Source organism: Colius striatus, chromosome 7 (assembly GCF_028858725.1).
Source record: "Colius striatus isolate bColStr4 chromosome 7, bColStr4.1.hap1, whole genome shotgun sequence".
Lineage (NCBI taxonomy): Eukaryota > Metazoa > Chordata > Aves > Coliiformes > Coliidae > Colius > Colius striatus.
In genome coordinates, this window is record NC_084765.1 from 10,887,359 (window position 1) to 10,910,318 (window position 22,960).

Below are 22,960 nucleotides of genomic sequence, written 5' to 3' on the forward strand. Positions count from 1 at the left end.
GTAATACATAGAGAGCGTGAGGTTGGAAAGGTAAGACATGCTTCTGCTACACGAGAGGGGTTTTTTACCTCTGAATCGGGAAGACATTTTCGCTAAACTATGTCAACCTTTGTATGGTTGAAATATTGTTCAAGGATAGGGCAGTGAGTTATGGAGCATTGACTCTTGTTCTGCAAACTTGTGGTGCTCTAACTGAAGTGTAAAAATGGTATGGGCCTCTCTTAGTTCCACATACTGTGCATATAAATTAAAATACATCTGCGTTTCCAGTTTTCAGGATGGGAGAAGAAAGCAGGAGAGACAATTTTTTGGTTTGTTTTGGAGGATGATGCCTTTTAAGGATTGGTTTGATTAGGTTCCTGTTTTATTTCACTGTATCTCTGCATTTAAATCTCTCCCATTTCTCTTAATTTGAAGTTAATTGTTATGATCGTATTGTGCATAAATGGCTAATAACCAGAAAACTGCGTGAAGTGTATGGAAGACTACTTCAGTGTAAAGACAAATGACTTCTTTGTAAGTTGCACCTCAGGATATTTATATTGCAATATTGTGGTTTTATCATACTAATTGATTCAACATGGTGTAATAAGTCTGTAGAAGACCACTTTACTAGCCATCTGTAGTACCTTCATGATTTAATGAAAAACCTTAAAAAATCATTGATGGATTTCCCCCCCCCCCCTTTTTATATTTTTCCACAGCAGATGAGAAAGTAACAAATAAATGAGGAAATAAATCTAGCAAGGGGTTTTTTTTTTTGATTAGTGTACTGTCACTTTTATCCAGTGCCATAGTTATTAAGGATATAGAACTGAAAAACAGTACTGAAATTGTAACCTGAACTTTTCTGTAGCAGTGCAATGATAGTTAACTCTTGTCATCATGATTGCTAGAAAGTAAAAGATGAATAATGAGATGGATTGGGGAAGACTGTTTGCATAAAGTTGAAACGGGTAACTAAGAAGCAAAGAGGAGTAAAAAATAGAGGTATATAGAGTGTGTGCTTGGCTGAGCAGGGTGCGTATAAACTGTTCTATTACCTTAATAATGTTTGATATAAAGTAGATAATGTATCTCCAAGGAGCTGGCATTGTCTGTAGGAAAATTCTTATGCATTTATTTAGTGTATGGTGGCTAGATTGCAATACTGCATGTAAAAAAAGAGATGTTGGAGAAGACAGCTGTTCAGCTTGGATAATGTTTTTCTGCCATGGTTTTCCTTCAGTGTCAAGGTTCCAACTGATACCAAACACTGGTTAGATTAGAAAAGAAGCTTGCAGCTGATAAATTTAGAGAGCATCTCTCATCTGTATATGTACTTCGGTTATTTGACGTACTAAACCAGAAAGACAGACAAGTTCAAAATATTGGTACTTTTGTTAATAATACAGTGATAAAACTGTTTACTTTTGCAAATAGATTGTTTGCAAGATAGAGTTTTTGGTTTTGCTTATGATGCTTGTCAAATAGAATATCTGTTAGCCTTTATCCTAGTGGACCAGACTTGCATGTCAAAAATGCCCTTCATAGAATAGCTAGAAACAATTTTAAATGTATTGTATGTCATTTTCCTGGATTTTTAGTCTTAAGTTTCTAATGGTTATTTTTTATTTCTACAATAAGATATACCAAGATACAGAGGTCAAAAATACATATAGTATATATTCTCTTGTTTGTCTTGTGTTTCTGTATGTATTTTTGGGGTAACATCTGAAAATATTGTCATCCTGAGCAAAATAATAGGCTGTAGTAATTCCTCCCTCCCCCCTTCTTTGATGGTTGCTGTATCAGGTGTTCCAGTGGAATGGGTGTAGTTTGTGTAATTTGTCTGTGTTGTGAAGGGATTAAAATTTTTCTTTTTAGTTGTTTTGTTGTTTTGTTTTGTTTTTTTTTTACCCCTCAGGAGTGACTGATTATGTAGAGAAGGTTGGAAAAGTGAGGAAAGAATAAACTTGAAAGTGTTGGGCTTTTTCCTTAGGTTGTAAAAATGATTTCCTTTATGAACAAAATAGTTAAATAAGATCTTTCAGATACAGTGAAGAGAACTTCAGGGTTGATGATTATTATTGTTATGGAATGACAAAGCTGGAAGCTTTTACATTACATCAGAAAAAAATATCTGACATAGAATGCTCTGTTTTTCAGTGAATTCATTAACTTAATGGCCAGTCCAGAACATCTCCTTTTCAATACTTTTTTTTTTTTTTTTTTTTTTGGTTGTAGTGCAGTGGTAGCAGAGTTTAGTACTAGTTTTGTGAGGCTGAAGAAAGCAGAGGGCTAGGAATTTTATAGCTGATGAATCCTCACTGAAAGAAACGTTTGTTGCCATGCAATTTTCAGGTTGTGTAACAGCCACTTGAAGGGCATGTTTAAGAACAACCCTTAGGCTTTTTGTACATAATTCTGAGTCTTGATCTTATTCCTAGCAGGCAAAGGGTAAGGGACATGGAAAAGTGGCTTATAACCAACTTCCCCATGCCCTCTGGTCTTGTGCTGCTGTTCTGGGGCACCTGGCCAAACATACATAATGTGAAAGACTTGTAAAGCATGTTTTTTGAAGAGAGTGAATATAAGCAGTTGGAACAATTTATACGTATTATGGAAAAGATTGCATTTAGCAAGTAGCAAAGAAACAAAGTTATTAGGAGATGCTCATATTGTTGCAAGTCTGTAATGTAACGTGAAGTTTGCATCTCAGTAGTCTTAAAAAAAGGAAAACTGTCAGAATACTTTCGGACAGATTAATCTCATATGACAGGTTCTTCATTTATCAGGAATTGAATCTTTGCTGATCTTTTTTCCCAGCTAAAAAGCAGAAGTTCCCTGTACTTTCCTCATCCAAAGGCATGTACACTCTAAAGCATATGAAAGGTATTTCAAGTAAATTCTTCTGTACTCAGAGAAAGTATTTACCTCCACTGTTTACATACTTAAACTTGACTGAAGAACAAAGTGATTTAGTATCATTTGTAGCTAACTCAGATTGCATCATTCGGACTGTTCTCTTCCTAGATAAATGTATTTTGCAAAAAAACCTCCAAACCAGTCACCCCTACAAAGCAAAAAACCCCTTAGCCTTTAATGTTGCTGTTCTCTCACATTACACCTTTCTTAGTAGCACAGATGAGACTAAGGTCCTTATAGTGTGAATTGCTCACTGTTTTCTCTCCTCTTTCTGTGGAAGACTAAAGTGGTTAAAAACTGAAGATTCTTCTCAGTATATCAAGACCTAATTTTCCTTTATTCATGATTATTAATTTGTCATTTAATTCAGTTTTTAAGTGAATTGTCTTTGACCTGTTGAGAATACAGCATTAGCTGTTCTGCAGAACATAATGAAATAATTGGAAATTATTGCAGTTGCTGTGCAGTGCTATGTGTATATCTCCCCCAAACTGGAACTGATTCAATAAATAAATCTTTGAGGTAGTCCATCAGAATCAACAAAGTTGCTGAAATAAATAGGTTAAATAAATAAATAAACTGTATTTAAGCTGCTAATACGGAGTAATTGCATCACTTCTGAAGCTATCAGTAGTGTTATATATTTAGGGTTATGTATTAATGGTTTTTTTTGTGAACTGAAAAGAAAGTCTCACTTTTTAAGGTAATGTTTATGTTTAAACCTATGGCAACCTTCTCCTAGACTGTACATTGTCTATCTCAAAACTGTATTAGATCATTCATTCTTTTGTTAATGAATCATTAGAATTATTTGTTTGACAATGAATCACAAAGCAGGTTTGAATGAAGCTTATTGAGGAGTGTGTTATTATCAAATTTGCATCACAAAAAGCAACATTCCTACATATATTTCATTAGGTTACTGATCCTGTTCTTCTTCTCTGCTTCTTCTTTTCCCTCCCTGCTTAATTTTATCTCATTCTCTAAAAGGACAGCTTGAATTCATGCTTACTACCTCTGATAGACATTGCATTTTCTTTTCTGTTGTTTTAATGTAGTTATTTGCTAGCCCCATAATTTTTGTAGATATGAATCTGCTCTAGCTCTAGTGTTCCCCATTTGCTAACTCACACTGACCTTCTTACAAGTAAGTTTACATGCAGAAATGTTTTGATTACATTGAAATTACCTGGGTAGATGTTCAGAATTCTATTTAAAGCAAAAATTTACAGTGTAAAATTATCCAAGAATGTAGGTAGTACTTTCTAGGTCATGTTGAAGAAAAGATGAACTGGTAGTAGCTGGAAATAGCCAACCCTTTGGAGGAGTATCATTCAAGGTTAGAAGTTAAATTATTGATAGTTTCTAATCTTACACATTATTTTTGTTTACCCATAAATTCTATACAGTATTGAAACCTTTCTGCTACTGTATTTTGCTTTTTTACGTTTTTCATCTTCCAAAAGGAAAAAGAAAAAAAAAAAAAAACAACCACAAAAAAACCCCCAGTAGAACAAATTAAAGACCGTAACATACAGTCAGTTTTTCATGTGAGACAGATTTGGATTACAAGTGTGTTTTGACTTCAAATGAATTCTATGTTTTCTTTAAGAGTTTTCTTCTATTCTTCAAACTATTGTAGTAGTATGTCCCTGTCCTAACAGTATTATTAATGGCATCTTAGGTGGCATTAACAGCACTTGACATATCTGCTAAAATAGTGTTCTGAACACAATGATCCCGTCAGTAAGTCCCCACAATGTGCTTTCTGTTACGGGTATGCCAAGTTAGCTTAGCATCTTGGTCTATTTCTGAACATATTTGAATCTTGGTAGAAGAAAATGGGGTAAAAGTAAACTGATGTGAAGTAAAAACTGGGAAGTTCATAATGTGTTTAGACTTAAATTTATCCTACCTAATTTTTTATGGTTCGTAATACTCTGGCTGGTTGGCTAGAGGATGTTCTTTGGGGAATGTTGAGGATTCGGTCTTAAGAGAACTGCAAAAGCTTTGTTGTCTTTGGTATTTACTTGAATTTGTGCTTGTGGGTTCTTTTGTGATGGCTGTTTGATTTTTCTTTTTCATTTTTGGAAGAGGAAAAACATAATGCAAAATATGGTAGTAGATAAACAATGTGCAATCAGGATGTGTACCTTTTTTCCATGTTTATACCTTTCCTTTTGTTTTTCCGTCTACTTGTCTGGAGGTACAGGATCTAGCCGTTAAGCTGTACAGCTCTTTCTTACTTGCTGTGATATTTAGATTGGCTCTTGCCTAGGCAATGTCAAGCATTTCAGCAGCCTCTACTGCCCTCTCTTGCTATGCTTTCTGGCTTCTCTTCTTGGAAAAGTGAGTGACTTTTAAGACTGAGCCAGGACAAAATGGTCCTTTCCTGCTTTGGAAACTGGTAAGATGGAGAATTCCATGCACCCTGATGCTCTTCTGTAAAATAGAGATATTTATAGCTTAATACAGGTTCCCCAACCTCCTAAAGCATATCTCTGTTAGTTACAGATTGGGGAAAAAGACCTCAAACACACTACTTAATGATAAAACCCACATGAAATTGTCATACTAGTTACAATGGTAGCATAGCTTCTTACAATGGAGTGGTAGACTAGTCTTGCCTATTCATGAGCTTCTAACATATCTTTTCATGTTCCTGGGTCACAGGTAGCAGAAAAAATGCCTTCAGTTGTGTTATTAGAGGAACAAGAAAAACAGATATGGAAGGTAACATTTCATGTGTAATCTGGGTGATCTAGGCAATGCTCGACCAGATGCAGACTAGAAAAACAGTTTGTTTTCCTTTTAAAAACAGGTGAAATCTCTCATTTCATAAAATGTTTGCACGTACAGTTAAACAGAGGAAAAATAGTATTAAAAGGTTGGAAAGTGAAAATTCTGTGTAAAGGTATGTAGTAGGGTGTGAAAAGTACTTTGATAATTCTTTCTCTAGGAATAAATTGCTCTGAGGATAGTTGCTGAGAGCACTAAAGAAGGAATTAGAAGTGTGTTCTGGAAAAATAGACATGGGAGGTTTTGCGTGTGTGCCATTAAATGGTACAACGGTATCTTTTAAGGGCTCCTGTTTTGGATAACAAATAGGAGAATGGTTTAGAGAGAGTGTTTGAAACTACATTTAATTGAGTGTTATGTAAATATGCAGTGAAAACATCTAGGACTTGGATGACATTGTACAGGACAAAGAGTACTTGAAGTGCAGACCTCTGTGGGAAAAGTAATGTTTACTTCAGAAAGTATAATTTATCAGTTTGACAAACAAAGCTTAACTGACATGAATTCCTATGACAAAAATCTGCTTATGTAAAGACATTATTAGAATCTAGTTGCATAGTGAAACCCTTTTGAATATATTAATATGAAATAGTGACTATCTATTCTGTCATTTCTATGCATTTATTCTAGCTAGGTATGTTACAAAATATGGTGGGTTTTTTTATCCAGCATACTTTTGGCTTCCAAGTTCTGGTACAAAAGGCTGCAGCACTTTGCTAATTCAGTAGACATATGTCATGGGTGGAAACTGGCCTGACAATCCTGAAAATAAAAATACCATGTAAATTGTTATCTGTCCTCTGGGGAACATTGTAGGTGCATTTATGATATTATCAGTGGCTGCTGGCAAGTGTTTGACTAAGCAGGCTTTAGCTGGATCACAAGATCATATCCTTCCCACAGCTGCAGCAAGTTCCTTTTCCTCCGTGCCGCAGGTGATGTGGAACTTGGTAAAAGGATTTGGAAAGGCTGTATATTCTATGATACACATTGAGTAATTAGTTGGGTGCCCAGCTCACGGTGCTTGACTGTTATTTCCTGGGTCTAATTTGAGTAAATATTCATCCTAGAATAGAAGAATTTTGATGATTTTAAAGTAAAGCTAGGTAACATCTTGTTTAAACTTGACGTGCTAGGCTCTACTGTTTGACAGAGCATTTTGTACTTTTCAGATAAATGAAGTTGAAAAAAATCCATACTGAATTAGGGTGACAACATGCATAAGGAAGGATATCTTGGAATAGTTTGATGGGGTATATTTTTGATGTGTCACTTTCAGCATGCAGAGAAATTCTTTCCTCTCTGTAGTTGTGATGATCTGGAAGAATGCATTTAAGAACAGTTGGAAGTAATTTGGCAATTTGACACTCAGACTGTATTACACATTTAAATCCCACAGGATTTTGAAGTTTATAGGGCTTTTGCACTTTAATATCCTTTTGCATGTAGTGGCAGGGCTGGATAATATTGTAGTACTTTAGTTTGGAGGTTGTATGTTAAAGATAGTGGTGCCTGTAGCCCCCAGGGGGTCTTCTGTGATAACCTTCTAGATCTGGAATCTGGGAAACAACGCAGTAATGATTTACTCTTAGTTTGATTTTTGCATTTTAAAACTAAAAGTGTCACTTCGAATTAAGTATTTACAATTTTGTGATTAGAAATCTGAATAAAAAATGATGAATAAACTCTGGTGTCTGTGGTGCCGAGTAACGATTATGAATGCTTTCTTAACATTTTTATTGAGTGTTATGATTGTGGTATGTGCTGAATCCAATTCATTACAATTATTGTTGACTTACACATTTAGACACTCATAAATGGCCTATAGATCAGATAGAAGGCATGCTAGAGTCATAGCCAGTAGCTGGGATTGGAATATAGTAGCTTTGTATGTATACGTGATTGGGTTTTTTTTTGTAGGTAGAATAGTTTTAACAGTAACAAATCTCATGTGTCACTATTCTTCGCTGTTTTGCAATATGTACATATGGGTTATGTACAGAAGTGAAGCAGGTCCTCTTGCCGAGTCATAAATCTTTTATATCACTCTTGTGGTTTTTTCAGTATGTTTGAACTTTAGAGCTTAATGTGAAGTCGATTCTAGACTAAGCCAATGTTCTTTTTATCCAGGCAATACTTATTTCTGGAAGGGTTTTAGGATAGTCTTTCCACACTTGAACAACTGTTCAGCGATTTTTCCTTTGGAACTTCAGATACTGTTTTTATTTAGTTTCTTTTGGGAGGTAAGAGTGGAGCGTTGGCTTCAGTTTCTTTCTGAGACTATGACTTTTTTTTTTCTCAATTGTTTTGGGCTTTAATTTTTTTCTTTCTGAAGTGTTCTCTCTGAGTGACTACAGCTTGTCACTGATAGGTAGGCAACTCTGTAAAACTAAATATTTAAGGTTTAGTCATGTTTAATCATGTAAAGCAAATTTTGTCTGGGTGTGCCAGACGGAGTGACTTGCTCTGATCCATCTGGTTCTGTTCCATTATTGAAATTTTTCTAAGGTTCAAAAATAAGAACAAAAGGTAACAGAGAACATCAGTACAGAACAGTTGTCCCTGGTTGTACTTTTTTTGCCCTTTATTCCAGAGGGATAAAAATCCTTTTGAGTATGGTTGATGTAATTTTTCTACAGAATTAGAGTATAAACAGAAGGAAGACTTCTTGAGTCTTTTAACAATGTTTCTTCTATTATGCATGTTTCACTTCAAGAACTACAGAATTTGTAGTTCTGTATTTGAATATAGCCCACAGGAATATGAACACACCACTTAAATTTCAGAATAGGGAATGTTTTCCTTATACAGACTGTGTAGATGGAACATTCATGCTCCATGCATGGAGAAAGAGAAAACACGTGGACATATTAGCTGGAATGCATCTGGCACGTCTCTTCCTTGGGGAGATGGAGTGTTCCATAGCTGTGAGTTGTTTTCTTTTCGAAGTGGCAGAAAAAGTTGTTCTATATTTGTTCTTTATCCAAGTTATTCTGGCTTCCCAAATTCTTCTTTTGCAACTTAAGAACTGACTTCATCTTTTACTCCACATTTGTTTTATCCCTGTTACCACAGAGGTGGAAATGTAAAGATGTTCCACGAATGATCCATTATCAAACCAAAAATGACTAAAATCTTCTAAGTGGGAAGATTGCCTTCTTGAAAAGTCAGTGAATATCTCTGTGGATCAATACCACCCAAATCAGACCATTTAGCACCATCTCGAGTGCCTGGAAAGTTTTTGTCAGCAAGTTCAGTAGGTGGTGCTATCCTAACAAGTCCACCTTGAGGATATTGCCTTTCTGTCTACATGATAAATTTGACAACCTGTGCAGCATACAGTCCATGCAGTAAAATCCACAAAGATGAAATTAATTTGTGCTTGAAGTGCTACGTTTTCAAGACCTCACACTTTGGAGAGTATGGCTGCTTGTGCCAGGGAAATGAAAATAAGAAGCCAGAATTAAGACAGCAGCATCTTCCTTATCTGTGAGTTCTAGATTGGTTTCCGCAAGACCCCCATTCCTTTTCTGTGGCTGCAGTTCAGGCATTCAGCCAGTGTGTATGTGTTACAATATGCAATCACAGAGAAAAAACAGTGTAAGTTTATTTTATTCTAAGCAGGTAAGTCTCTACTTTTCCATTGATAATTCCTCATCTTCATGGAAACAGTACCTCAGAATCTGCCTAGAAGGCTGTCTCTGTTGTAACTGTTGTTTTTATCTTCGAAAAGATATACTGCAGTGATGAAACTTGCCGAAAAAAGTAGAGAATTTCCTTCAGTATGGAAATGGAACCATGTATTTTGGTCATGACCTATCATCTGTCTGCAGACTGGATGTTATTGCCTGTTAAAGAAATCTGATTAGCTTCCTGAATCTTCTTGTGTGATGGGTGGATATCAACCAGTGGCTAAGCCTTCACCCGGTTGTTTTCCCAGTCCCCTACAACAGGATGTGGGAGTGAATCAGAAGTGCAAAAGCAAGAAAAACTTATGGGTTGAGATAAAGGCAATTTAAGTATCTCAAGGTGGGAGGAAGAAAGAAAAAAACAACTACTAGGTGATGCAAAAGTAACCAGTCTTGATGTCCCACCAGCAGACAAAAGTCCAGCCTGTCTCCAAGTAACATCTTTCTTTTGTTCAAAAATCTCTTCCAGTTTTCTTATTGAGCATGACATTATGTGGTATTGGAATATCTCTTTGGGAGTTTTGGGCCAACTGTCTCAGCTGTGTCCCCTCCCAACCTCTTGACCACCCTTAGACCTACTCCATGCAGGGGACAGAGTGAGAAACAGAAGACCTTCATGCTGTATAAGCACTGCTGAGTGACAGATAAAATGTTGCTTTATCAACATTGTCACATTCCTAAAACACAGCATCATATAGGTTTCTGTGAAGAAAATGAACTTTATTGCAACTGTACTAAGTACACTCTGTCCCTGAAAGTCTCCACACTCTCATTTCACTATTCAAGGGGTAAATAGACTACCAGATCTTTAGGAAGTGAATAATTATTTTAATCCTTCTTAAGTAAGCTTTCCAGCTTCAAAAGCAAACATTTGAAGCATGAGGCAGATTTCAGCAGAGGCATTTACTCATTAGCATCAGTGCAGTTGGGCTGTAAAATTATTTTGTGTTACATTCCGGAAGCAAACAAGCTGTTCTTCTTTGACTTCCTGCCCACTGAAACCAGACAACATTACACCTTAATCCAAGTTGTCTTCAAGACATGTCTTCAGAACGTTTCTTTAGGAGTTGAGAACCGTAGATGGCACTGGTCTGTGGAGTTAGCTGTAGTGCAAAAGCTGAACACTGTACCAATGCAAGTTGTGGAATAACTGGAGTTGTTCTTGAATCTTTACAAGAATAGACCTACTTCCTATAAAAACAGTTCTAATATTTAAGTTTGGTTCTGTGATTATGTACTTGACTAACCACTATGGTAAATCAGTATGTCTTCCTCCAAAGACAGATGACCTATTTGTGTGACTTGTTGCACCAAATGTTACCTCAGATGACTTCAACTAATCTGAAATCGTTCTGAGTTCTCTTGGCAAGCATCCCGTTGGTAAGTGGGTCAACATTGCTCAGATCTGCTGTGATAGTATTTTTCAGTACTTCCTCATCTCCTCCAAAAAAGTGACACCAGATGTGTTTCATGAGAGCTGGGAAACTAATTTTCACTGCCATGTTGTGCAATGACTGTGGTCTCGGTTAGAAGTTGTATATCAGTGCTGTAGGGCTCTGGATTCTTTGAAATGAGTGAAAACTCAGATGTGATGGACAGACTCACTGCCTGTTACTAGATTGACAGGTAAGATGATGCAGAGTAATTTCTATTTTAATAAGCAAATAGGTTTTTGTGATAGGTATGTAGAAATTCACTTGTCAGTAGTTTACCTATGTGGGGCTTTGAACTGTGATGTGTAAATTTGAGGTGTCCTGCTTTTAAACCATGAAGAGCAGACATGATATTCCAGCTACAGTGGTGGATGTGAAGTGTCAGTGTTTTCCTTCCTACAGCAACTGGAACTGCTTCTAAATGAGCTTGTGGCCAAACTTTCTTGGATACAGTCCCAGTTACATCAGGGTGTCTGACCATACTTAGATTTTTGATTGTACTGTTAAAAATCTTCCTAGCTAAGGAAAGACAAGGTATGTCATCCGTACTCCCATTTTTTTTCTATATAGATGAGAAGGTTTGATATTTGATCCTTCTGCAATTTTTGTTTCGTGAGAAATGATAGAGAAAATTCAAGGCTTGCTTAGCCTGGTGGTTGTTCATGCTTATTTTTCAAGACTGATTGAATATATTTCTTGTTCTGTGTTAGAATGTTCTGCAGTCTCAGATGTCAAGGTACTCAGCACTGCCTGAGCACCACATTGCTCGGTGTCTTGTTCTTGTAAAGTAAATGTCCCGTAGCATTATTCCATCTTTGTTGCTTCCTGTTACTATGAGTGGAAGTCTGTTACGGTCATTACAGTATGGTAGTCTGCTTTGGTCCCAGTAATGTGCCTTTTTCTGTCTCAAATAACTGGGTTGTGAGGCTCTTTGAGTTAAAATTCATATTGGGTCATTTAATTTACATCTGGGCAGGACTTCAGAAGCATGTAAAAGAATGATCTTAGCTGATGTCTTCTTAAAAACTACTGTATAAACAAAAATGCTCTTGGAGAACCACCATCTAGTGCCTTTCATACTGCTGACTTTTCACTGTGGTATTTAAATATATTCTATATATGTACTACGTAAGAATACTACAAACCAAAAGAGAATTATTTGTTACAGTTTAAAGAATGTCTGCCATTAGGATATAGAAAATGAGTTTTGGTAAGAATTAATGTTTGTGGCAATAGTGCAACTTAGTAAAAATGGCTATTGTAAGAGTTTATCTGTGTGGATACACAGGACTTTAACCCCATTGTTGGAGGCTTTTCACTCAGGTCTAACGTAACTCTACAGATGTTTTATCTATGGCTTTGTTACTTGTGGTTTTGAGCAATTAATCTTTCACTCAGTATAAAATGGAGGTGCCCGTGTTTTGACAGGTCATCTGTCACCATGGTAGCCACAGATAGTGATCTCCTTTACTAAAAGTGTTGTGGTATTAAAATGGAAAGTATTTTAAGTTGAAGCATGAAGTTTGTGTTCAGACATCTGGCACAAGAAGAAATACCTTCTGAGTACAGCTGTTAGGCTGAAGAGAAGTTAGTAGGCAAAATCTTTGGAAAACTGAGCAGTCTCTCTTTATCGTTATCCTCACCATTTATTAAGGCAAAAAAATGAAAAATGGGGAGACATGCTATGAGCTTCCCTCTCTGTGAGTCACCTGTGGTAACCTAGCCTCGTGCTACAAATGTTCTCACATCACATCTCCCTTAAGGGACTGGTATGTGATGCGCAAGATTATTCCTATGGGAAGCAGGGTAATACAGTTTTCAACTGAGATATTCAATTGAATACTGTAGTGAATTCTGTGCCATGTGTTAATGACAGAATTATGATGAGTAACTCAGCACTTTTCTATCTGGTAGATGTTAAACAAACTCTTTGGTTATCTGTTGCTATAGTAATCTTACTTTTATTTGCTCAGCTAGATTTGACGTTAGCAGCATACCAATAAAGGTGTTAAAAAATTGGATTATACAGGTCTACCTCGTTAGCAAGCTGATCTTCAAGGAGATTAGCTAATATAACAATGCTGTAGAGAGAGACAGCATTTTTGGATGCATGAGTAATCTTTCAGGTTATTTACGTAAAAAACCTCAGAAATATAACTAATGACAAATGATTTGGCTTTAAAACAATGATTTATCTCTTTTATTGTTTATTGCTTTATGTTATAGATAGCTGCAAAATGTTTGACTGTCTAAATATTTTAAAACATTTACAAAAATAACTTGAATTGCTCTGACCTTTTGTCTTGGTATTTTTGCTTCGTCAGATAAGTGAAGCTGCATAAACCTGTAGTTGCGTGTTTCTCTTCTTACTGCACCTGTGATCTTTACACAGATCAGTTTACTTTAAATTACATAGGAAGATTTAGGGAAAGGTAGAATATATTCAGTTTAAAAGGGAAAAAACCTGTCTGAATTGTAGTAAAGATTAATTTTTCAGTGAATATAGAGTCTAAACCTTCTTCAAATATGGGAACTTGGTATAACTAGAACTATGTTCTAATGCTGTATTTGCTCTTCCTCATGGAATGGAAAATCTGTGCAGAGTCTTCTTTCTGCTGCTCAAAAAATGTACTCTCTCCTCACTTATCATGGGTCTCTATGTTGGTGAGACTTCCATTGAACTAAAGTTATCAGCCAGCTCTGGGAAGTGTTTTGCTTACTCTTTTGCAACATTGCATTCCCTGCTAATTAGATACATCCGACTCTCTGGTGCCTTTGAAACAAGTCAGTACTTGAGAAGACACATTTGGTCTTCTACAGTGACAGTTTTCCTCATCAGCAAAATTTTCAGGTGATAATTCACACTGGTAATCTAATTTTATCTTTTTCACAGATAGGCTGTGGTAGGGGTAAGATTCCTCATACAATCTGAATGTTCTCTGGAAGTCCTGATGGTCTTAAATGATGTTACATAAACCATTGTAATTTTCTTTTAATTTTAATCTTGGTGGTTATGAGTCTCTTTGCAGGGAAAGTATGTAATTTTACATAGGTTTTTAGAAACCCATTTGCTTTACATTGTTTCTACTTTTTATTTAGGGATGCAATAGACATGAAATAGCTTTGTTCATTTCAGAAGGCTCTTCTGAATCACTGTTTTCATAAGAACTTGTTTCAGAGCTCTTTCCTGACAGAATTTGAGTTCTGTGACCTCCTCTGTCAAATCAAACCAGTTGTTCAGACACTTAGAAAAGTGTCTTTGCCTAAGAGTTCACACATCTTCTACAGTAGAAGACCCAACCTCAAACTGTTGTATGCTTATTCCACACTGTACATTGAACTAGAACTAATCTTATTCTTGCAAGTAGACAGATCTAATTTATTCTGGTAGCATATGCATCAGTTTCAGAAGCGTTTAGTAAATTCAAGACACTGTGTCTGCAAAATATTTTTTTCCCTATTTGTATCATGGAATAAGCAGCAAAAATAGGAAGTGTTATGATGCATTAAGCTTAACAGTGACTCTGTCCTACTGGTATATTTCAGGCTTGGTTTTCCTGCTTTTATTGCAAGTTTGTTTATAGCTAGCATCTGAAGGGAGTGGAGAGAAGATGATAGACTAAAACAGTATGCACTGCATAGGCCTCATTTCCTTAGGAAACTAACTGGGGAAGGTTGAAGATATTCTGTTCAAGCCAAAGAGCCAGCAATTCAGAAGATGCTGAAAGTACTGAGCTGTGGCAAGTTTTGTGGAAGTAGGAGGTCCAATGGAAGAACTGTACGAGTAGTCTAAGTTAGAAAATGGTTACAGTATGAAAAAAATGCTGCACACCAGACAGCTGTGATGCAGGTGTTAGGGATGCAAGAAAAAATTACCAGTGGTCAGAACTTATTCAACTGAGATTCTGACAAGTGGGATCAAGTCCTTTAGGAATTCAAGCTTTAGTAGCTTCTTGCTTACAGGACTGCTTGCTATTTCTCTCTTAATCCAGATTTTCCTCTTTTTTTTGTAGTGAAGTTTTGTGGATTTTTTTTTTTTAAACTTCATTTTTCCCTTACTCAAATCTGTTATTTAACAATTTAAAGATGAAAACAGTATTACAGTAGTAGGGAACTTCTTCAGACTTATATAGGATTCAGTCTGAAACTTGCCTAAATGAGTAGTTTATTATGATACTTTTGATAGCACTTAAAATGAAATTTACTTTCAGCAGCATTATCTCATTTTTGGTCATATATCTCACATTTCTATGGAATGTCACAGAAGGATTCTCTTTATATTGACTTTGTAACATTTATTGATGTTCACACAGGTGCGAATGAAGTTGATTTCAAAAACTCCCTAAACTATATCCTTGACGTTTTCAAGACCATAGTAGCGTGTTTCCTTATTCAGTTTTCTGGGCCTGAATTTTGTTTAAACTCATTACCTGTATGATGTTGTTTGTAAACATAATTATTACTTTCTCTGAGTATTACCAGGCAGGATTAGACACTATAAAGTGTTACTTTGTAGATCTAATGAAATATCAGTAGTTAGTAAAATTATGGATGTGGGATTCCCTCTTCACCTGTGGCCCCAGTTTGTTTCTACGCTGCTTCCTGGAAAAGGAATAAAGTAACAGAGGTTAAAACATGCTTACACTTAAAAGGTAAAACAGTTTTTCCAACATAGAGTCATAGAATGGTAGGGGTTGGAAGGGACCTTCAGAGATCATCTAGTCCACCCCCTCTGCAGAAGCAGGCCAACCTAGATTAGGTCGCATAGGAACATGTCCAGGTGGATGTTGAAGACCTCAAAGGTAGCAGACTCCACACCCTCCCTGGGCAGCCTGTTCCAGTGCTCCGTCACCCTTACATATGCTTTCATTATTGCATTTAGACCTGAATTTCATGTTTAGGAATCCTGTAAATGTGTACTGACACAGAAGAACTGTTGTTAAAAGGTTCTTCCTTGCCTATTGTACTAAGTGTTTTAGAAAAAAAAGTTTCAGCAAACAAGCAGATGTTTCAAGGGTAAATGTAGAAAGCTTTTTTTGTGAAATTGTTTGTTTGTTGGATTTTAGAGTATACATAGCTTTTCTTTGTACAGTTACAGCTACTTACAGCTCTGGACTGTAAATATCTTTATGCTTAATCTAACTCTGCAATCCATATTTGGTTAAAAGCCCAACTAAACAAAAAATTAAAAATACAAAAGTATTCAATCAATTAGTTTTGTATATAATTTATTCAAATTTTATATGCTGAAATGAGTGTTGATTAGTATGTAGAAAAGATACTATTGAAAATGTGAAAATGTTTTAGGGTAAAATTGTAATCTTACAGTTACATTTTGGAAATTTCAAAGTGGAGCTTAATTATTGGTTATATCAGTTAAAAATAAATCAATGGGTGATGGTGGGAGGAAGATAACTTCATGAAAACAGAAGTCAGATTTAATAAATAGTCCAGTGTTATGTCTAAAGCAAAGCAATATACATTCTTTGTTAGAATTGAGAAGCTGCTTAAATTTCCTTCTTTTTTTTTTTTAAATTGTGATCAGTCTGAGACGCTGTGTGACGTTGATTCAGACTACAAAGCTGAACACAGTTGTCATCATAATTTTTATACCTTCCTTGAAAATAAATAAAAAATGTTTTTCCAAGTGAGCTGAGAAGTCTCCTTCAGTTCGGTGTGTTCAAAAGAAAGTTTGTTTAACATAGAATGTTTATTTGAAGTCTGGTCTTCCCTTCCTATCCAGAAGCTGGCAAAGTGATTTGTTTGCAAACAAGAAGAATTGTTGGTGAGCAGGAAACTTTCTCCCTGCCAGACCTCAAGGTTTTTTCTAATTTCTTGAAGATTATGCTAACTGTTGAATAGGGAGTTTCTTGGAAATGATTTAACATTCAGTGTTGCTTTCTTTTCTTCATGATTTCCTTTTAAGACTTTTGCAAAGCCAGATTATTGTCCACCCCTCAAAAATACACTGTATGTCCAAAAGTGTCTTATGTCCCAAACTTCTGTTTGGAAGGAAGAGTCATGAGATCCCACCATTAGAGCCAGATTGTGGTAATTGTGTCAGTAGTGTATATGGATAAAATTTTGGGAGACTTGGAATCCTAGTGAAAGGTGAATGATGATGAGCACTGAAGGATTCTTCAGTACTAACTGACAGCATCATAGATCCTGGGACAGAAAAAGTTTTTAAAGGACACTTCATGTTATTGCAGAAGCTCCTGTGTGGGCTTTTAAAAAGAGTAGATGCAACAACAGCAAAAAGAGCTTTTTACAGAACTCTCTGAAAAGTGTTGGGGAAGTCATTGCTATTGATTGCTACGGTTTTGATCTTAAGCACAGCTTTCAAATCTAGCCAGTGCTTTACATGACTAACAGCTTTTGGGTATAACTTGGTATGTAGCTGACCAAAATCATTGTGTGCATCGTCAGACAGTCCTGTGAGCAGTATTAGAGGGACACTGTTGCAGTAGGTAAATATGCATCTAACCTATGGTGATGGTTATAACATCCTTATTTATTCCCTCTTCTTCCTCTTTGTTCTACACATGCTTCCCTTTTCTCTGATTTCCTTCCTGCTTTTGGTGCTCTTGTGCTCTTTATCCATTTTCATTTTTCTTTTCATGGATACTACTTCACTGGATGAAGTTCATCCTTAAATGTGAATTTTCCCCAGACTTTTCAAGCCTATTTCAGAGGTTTTCTGAGTAGCAATTGTTAACCTCCTTTAAGCACAAACACCTGTTGTTTCATGGAACAAGACATGCCATGTCTGCCTCTCTTCCCTACTCCCCAGCTTTAACTTAATTAAAATACAAGCTAGCATATTTTTCTTCCTTTATTAAGAAAGCATAGAAATGATTTCTGATACCTAGGAATAATGAAGATCGTAGTACACCTGCACAGGAGAATATCTATTGCAATAGCTGGAAGGGTGATCCTGTGAAGAGGCTACTAACCTAAGGTTTGGGTTGTGTCTATTGAGCCTGTTTCTTTATGTTGTTTGGGGGCACAGATGATTTTCTCTCTCTGTCTTTCCCCTGTGTATGAGATGGGTTAATGGCTCTGCAAAATAGAAAAGTACCAAAATCAAATAAATATGGAGACAGTCAGGAATTTGGACCATGCAAGTATTTCAGGTAGTCTTGACTAGGAATGCCAGTACTTTTGAGGGAAGATTTAAATACTCTTTTTTTTTTTTGTGGTGAATTCAGCCACAAGCCTGAGCATCTTCATATCTTATTATTTTTTTTGTATGCTTGATAATACAGCAAGCCTCCAGAACGTCTGTTGTTCAAATTCCAGAGATTGTTGGCTGCATTTCTTCGACTTGATTAAGATGAACTGACTATGAATTTTGCCAGTTGTACAAATAGTGTCTATGGTCATTGTGGAAAGCTTGTGTTCAACCCATCTTCCTGAATAAAACAGCATTTTGTATAATATTTTTGTGGCTTTTAGGCTGCAATAAATTCTTTCTTTAGAATACATCAGAGTTAAACGCTCTTCATGTGAGTTTTGAAAAGAAGGGTAACTGGTACTGTACTTTCCCACCTGCATCTGTCTGTATAGCTTTCACACTGCCAATGTGTGGCTAACTTTGAGTATCTAAAGTTGTACTTCTGAAGACTTGAAATGATTTATTAATTTTACATGTGGGATCTGTAATGGTAGTTTTAAGTATTTTATGTGTCACAATTACTGATCTTTCTCTGTGATCTGTAGTGTGTTCCTTCTGTACAGACCTGAAAACTACATCTTTTGTAACAGATCACCAAAGTGCTTCCATTCAAAGCTTTGTGCATATGATTAACACTACTTAGAGCGCAAATGTATTTTTATCAAGGGTTTGTAAGTGAAAAGACAGAGTTTATCACAGTTCTCATTAATTTGGAATGTAAGTTGCATTAACAACTTGCTTCTGGAATTTCAAGGGCAAGCAAGAGATGGCATGTGACCTTTCATGGGGAAAGATTTATATAAGAAGGGAGTTTAGGGGACTAGGGTTCAGGAACCAGCAAATTATGCCAGAATTTTAATGTGTTGCATGTTCGTATTGTTTAAAGAAAAAGATGGGAAATGTGGCAGGAGAAATAGGGCAGATCAGAAGAGGTTAACTGGGGAGAAAAGTTGCTTTTCCATGAATAGCTTAAGGTATAGACTGTCCATTCAGCAATTTTATAGGTTGAAATTTTGGTTTTGATCTTGAGCAAATTTACTCTGTGCATATGCTTCTACAGGGACAAGAATGTACTGTAATCTGATTTGTTCTATGGTCAGCTTTGATTCATAATGGATTGAAGAGTTAAGCCATCTTAAAGATACTATTGGATGATGATGATTATTAATACCTGGCACCTTTGCAAGCCATTTTTGTAGTTGTAAAATGACAACTTTGGAAATGGCTGCAGTATGTTTGCGATTTCTCTACCCCAGTTTATAAATATTTTACTAGAAAATGACAAATAAAATGACAAAATATTTCAGTTAAATATAGGCATACGTTGCTTTTGTAGGAATAATTTTATGAAGATAACAGTGTGGATGTTTAGTAGTGGCAGTAGTTTTGTTGGAAATATGTTTTTTGAATTCTTTTTACTGCCAGGCATGTTTTGCATATAGAATAATAATGAAAGCAATTACAGTTTTATGTGGAACACATTGTTAATATGCAATGCTTTTTCCATGTTATACTCACGCACATGTATGCTAGGTTAAGTAGTTTGTTGTCCAAGAGATGTGTATATTGTACATGGGTTTAAGCAGTTTCAAAACCCTCCAGAAACCTCTGTGTAATTGTTTTGAATTCAGTGAGCAGTGCTAACTGTGAGCTTTCCACCAGGTTTTTGGGCAACATGCATGTTATTGAAAGACAGAAATCTTTGTATTGATGATAGATCTTTCTTGCTGGCTATCTGAATCTATTAACACTGCAATAATGATTTTTTTTCAATTTAACAACAAGGTGTCAATACTCATAAATGCCATTTTTTCCTGTCACTCTTAAGAGGAGTGAAGAGCAAATCCCCTGGAATCTTTGTAGAGCTGGGATCTATAAAGCAGATGCTGTCAGACTGAGGAGGTTACTTAGTGGTGTTCACTGGCTGTGTAGTATGTGTGTGTTTTTAATGTAGTGTCACATTTACTTAGTTCATGGGAATTTCACTTGGATATTGAAGAAATATTCTTGTAGTGTTAGGAATTAATAAAAGGGGCTTGATAGAAGCAGAGTGGAAGGAACATGGTTGGGATATAAAACTTATTCATGGGAAGATCTTAATCACCTTCTTTTACATAGAATCTTGGAAAGGACCTCAAGAAACCATCTAGTCCAATCCCTGTGCCAGAGCAGAACCACCTAGAATAGGTCACACAGGAACTCGTCCACGTGGGATTTGTATGTCCCCAGAGAGGGAGACTCAACAACCCATCTGGGCAGCCTGTTCCAGTGTTCCCTCACCCTCACAGTGAAGCAACTTTTCCTTATATTTCTTTAGAGCCTCTTATGTTCCAGCTTATACCTGTTGCCCCTTGTCCTATCATTGGACATTGAGAAGAATTTGACGCCATCCTCCCAACACCCACCCTTTACATATTTGTAAACAATAATGAGGTCACCTCTCAGTCTCCCCTTCTGCAACCTAAAGAGCTCCAGCTCCCTCAGCCTTTCATCATAAGGGAGATTCTCTTGCAAAAGCTGTTACTTGTCTGGTGAAAGCAGTAGAGACCAGAGCATGGTAGAGAGTACTGCGGTACAGAATAGAAATTGCAGTCTGTCACAGTGTCAGTGTATGCAGTGTTGAAGCCCACCTGATGTAGTGAGCTTCAGTCCACACAGACTCTGAGCAACTGACCTTTATACAAAATGTTTGAGACGAGCGGATACACTTAAATGCATGCAAAAGGCATAGGCATTGCCAAAAGGGCAAAATGATACATGTAAGTGTTTGCTCTTCCCTCTCTCCTCTGTTCAGATTTTTCTAGTTTGTTCTTTAATAGAGATCTTCAACATGTGTTAAATATTTGTAATTGATTCTGTTCCATAAGGTAGAAATTACCATTATGGATCACGAGTGTTTTCAAATACTTGATCAGAAGAATGAAAAAACGCCAGCAACCTCTGTGTTTGAAAAAGCATTTAAAAAGTAAAACTGTGAATGAAACTTGATTTAACAATGAGTTAATATTTGGTATGTGGCCTTGATGTTTTTTGAAAGTTGTCAGTAGTTATCAGTAGCATGTATTTAAATAAATTCTAGCTGTTATTGAAATCCCATGATCTGGATTTTTTTAATGTATCTAAAACAGTTGAGAACATAAAATCATTTAGGTATTGAGTTGCAGCCACTTCTTGAGTAATCTGGTATTTTGAGACAGAACTGCTCTGCTGAAAGATGAATAACTCAGCTGAAGGCAGATAGCATCAACATCCGCTCCCCCCAAACCGTGGGATTTAGACACTTATTACAATTTTACTGTTTAACTAGCTGGATTGAAAAATGCCATCAGAGAATGTGGTGAACACACACATTTCATAATATCAAAGTATAGGTTTGAACAAGAAAGTGTTTTAAAATTTTAACGTTTTGTCTCAGAGTTTTGTAGTATGACTTGAGAAAAGGTGATCCAGTTGAACATGACGGGTCAGGGTCAATTATTAAAACTACTAAAAGATAATTGACATGGTTGCAAATTTCAGCTTTGCCATTTAGGAGGCTTTACCTGTAGTTCAATGAAAACTGTTTTCCTAAGTATGTGTTAAAACAAAACCTGATAATTTGAAACAGATACAATGAAACTTTTATCCATGCTCCCAGCCATAGCAGCTTGCTTACTTATGTGCCATTTTCTCCTGTGATCCACTGAGTAACACAATAGGAATATAGTGGTAGTCTAGAGCTGTATGTGCTCTGCTTGGTCAATTTGAATGTAACTGCTGTTTGCCTGAGTGTGAGAGTAGAGGAACGTAGATGTATTTGGAGCTGTTGTCTCTACCCAGCAATTGACTTGCAAGTATGTGTGTATTTTATGTCTGCTGAGCTTAGAAATCACACTCAAGTCATCCAAGAGTTGCAGAATTTGCTAGACCAAAGACTGAGAGATAGGTATGTATATCACAAAATCTTGTTTTCTTGGATTTAAAATGTGTATGGAATGTTAGACAGGTCTTGGATGCACATGTGAAACATTTGGCTGTGTTTAAAGCAGTTTCCTTCAGAAATCAACTTGCTAATCTTTCCATTTATTTGGCTTATAAGATACATAAAGCAAAGAATTAGATTTTTTTTTTTTTCTGTAGGAAAAGGCAAGATTTGTGCTAGAGAAAAGATTGTTCTTTGCATTATTGTACCATGCTTTAAATGTGGAGAACACAAGCTGAAGGCTATTGATTTCATACTTTATGTTGTGCAGTGACTTATTTGAAGATGATCCTGGCTTTCAACATTCTTTCAGGATAGTAAAAATTAATGGATAAATTACTTTCACTTTGTCACAGATTGTGATGTGTATCAGAACTAAGATTCAGTAAAAATAAAAAGGTATATTTCTTTTCAATATTTATTCTAGGGCATCAGCAGTTGAAGAACAGAACTCATATTTGTATGTCAATTGCTGTATCATTCAGGATGACAGGATGCTACCATTGAATATTTGTGGTATTTTTGAAGGGTCCCCTATCTATAGCACTGTGGCTTTATAAAAATGAAGGAGTTTCTTTTTAAAAAAACAAAAATTGCATTAGAGCATATATCAGAAATTAGTTTTTCTCTATACCTTTCTGTATAGAAAATCACTGCTGACTTATCTGAGGAAACCAACTAAAAGTACTGTCAAGCAACTAGAGTGTCCTGAATGAGCTGTGTGGATTTTTAATCTATAGACTTTTTTTCATTCTGCTTGATGACGAACATTTGATTTCTTGTTTAAATATCACATTATCCATTATATTGGTTTAAAATTTATTACTATTTATGGAGAGAGGCTAGAATTACCGGTAATCATCTGTCACTTTGAAAATGTGTGATGGGCATAGGCTGGATGCAGTTTGCAGCTTCATTTCATGTAGTGAGTCTGTGTGTTACTGCTGAAGAATACTAGCACTGTATTTATTATGAAGACACATTTGAGGACCCT

General features: G+C 36.1%; 1 protein-coding gene across 6 annotated transcripts in view; it reads left to right on the forward strand.

Moving 5' to 3' along the window:
• SBF2 (SET binding factor 2) overlaps positions 1–22,960 on the forward strand; it is a 241,978-nt gene that overhangs the window by 20,687 nt on the left and 198,331 nt on the right. The window lies entirely within an intron of this gene.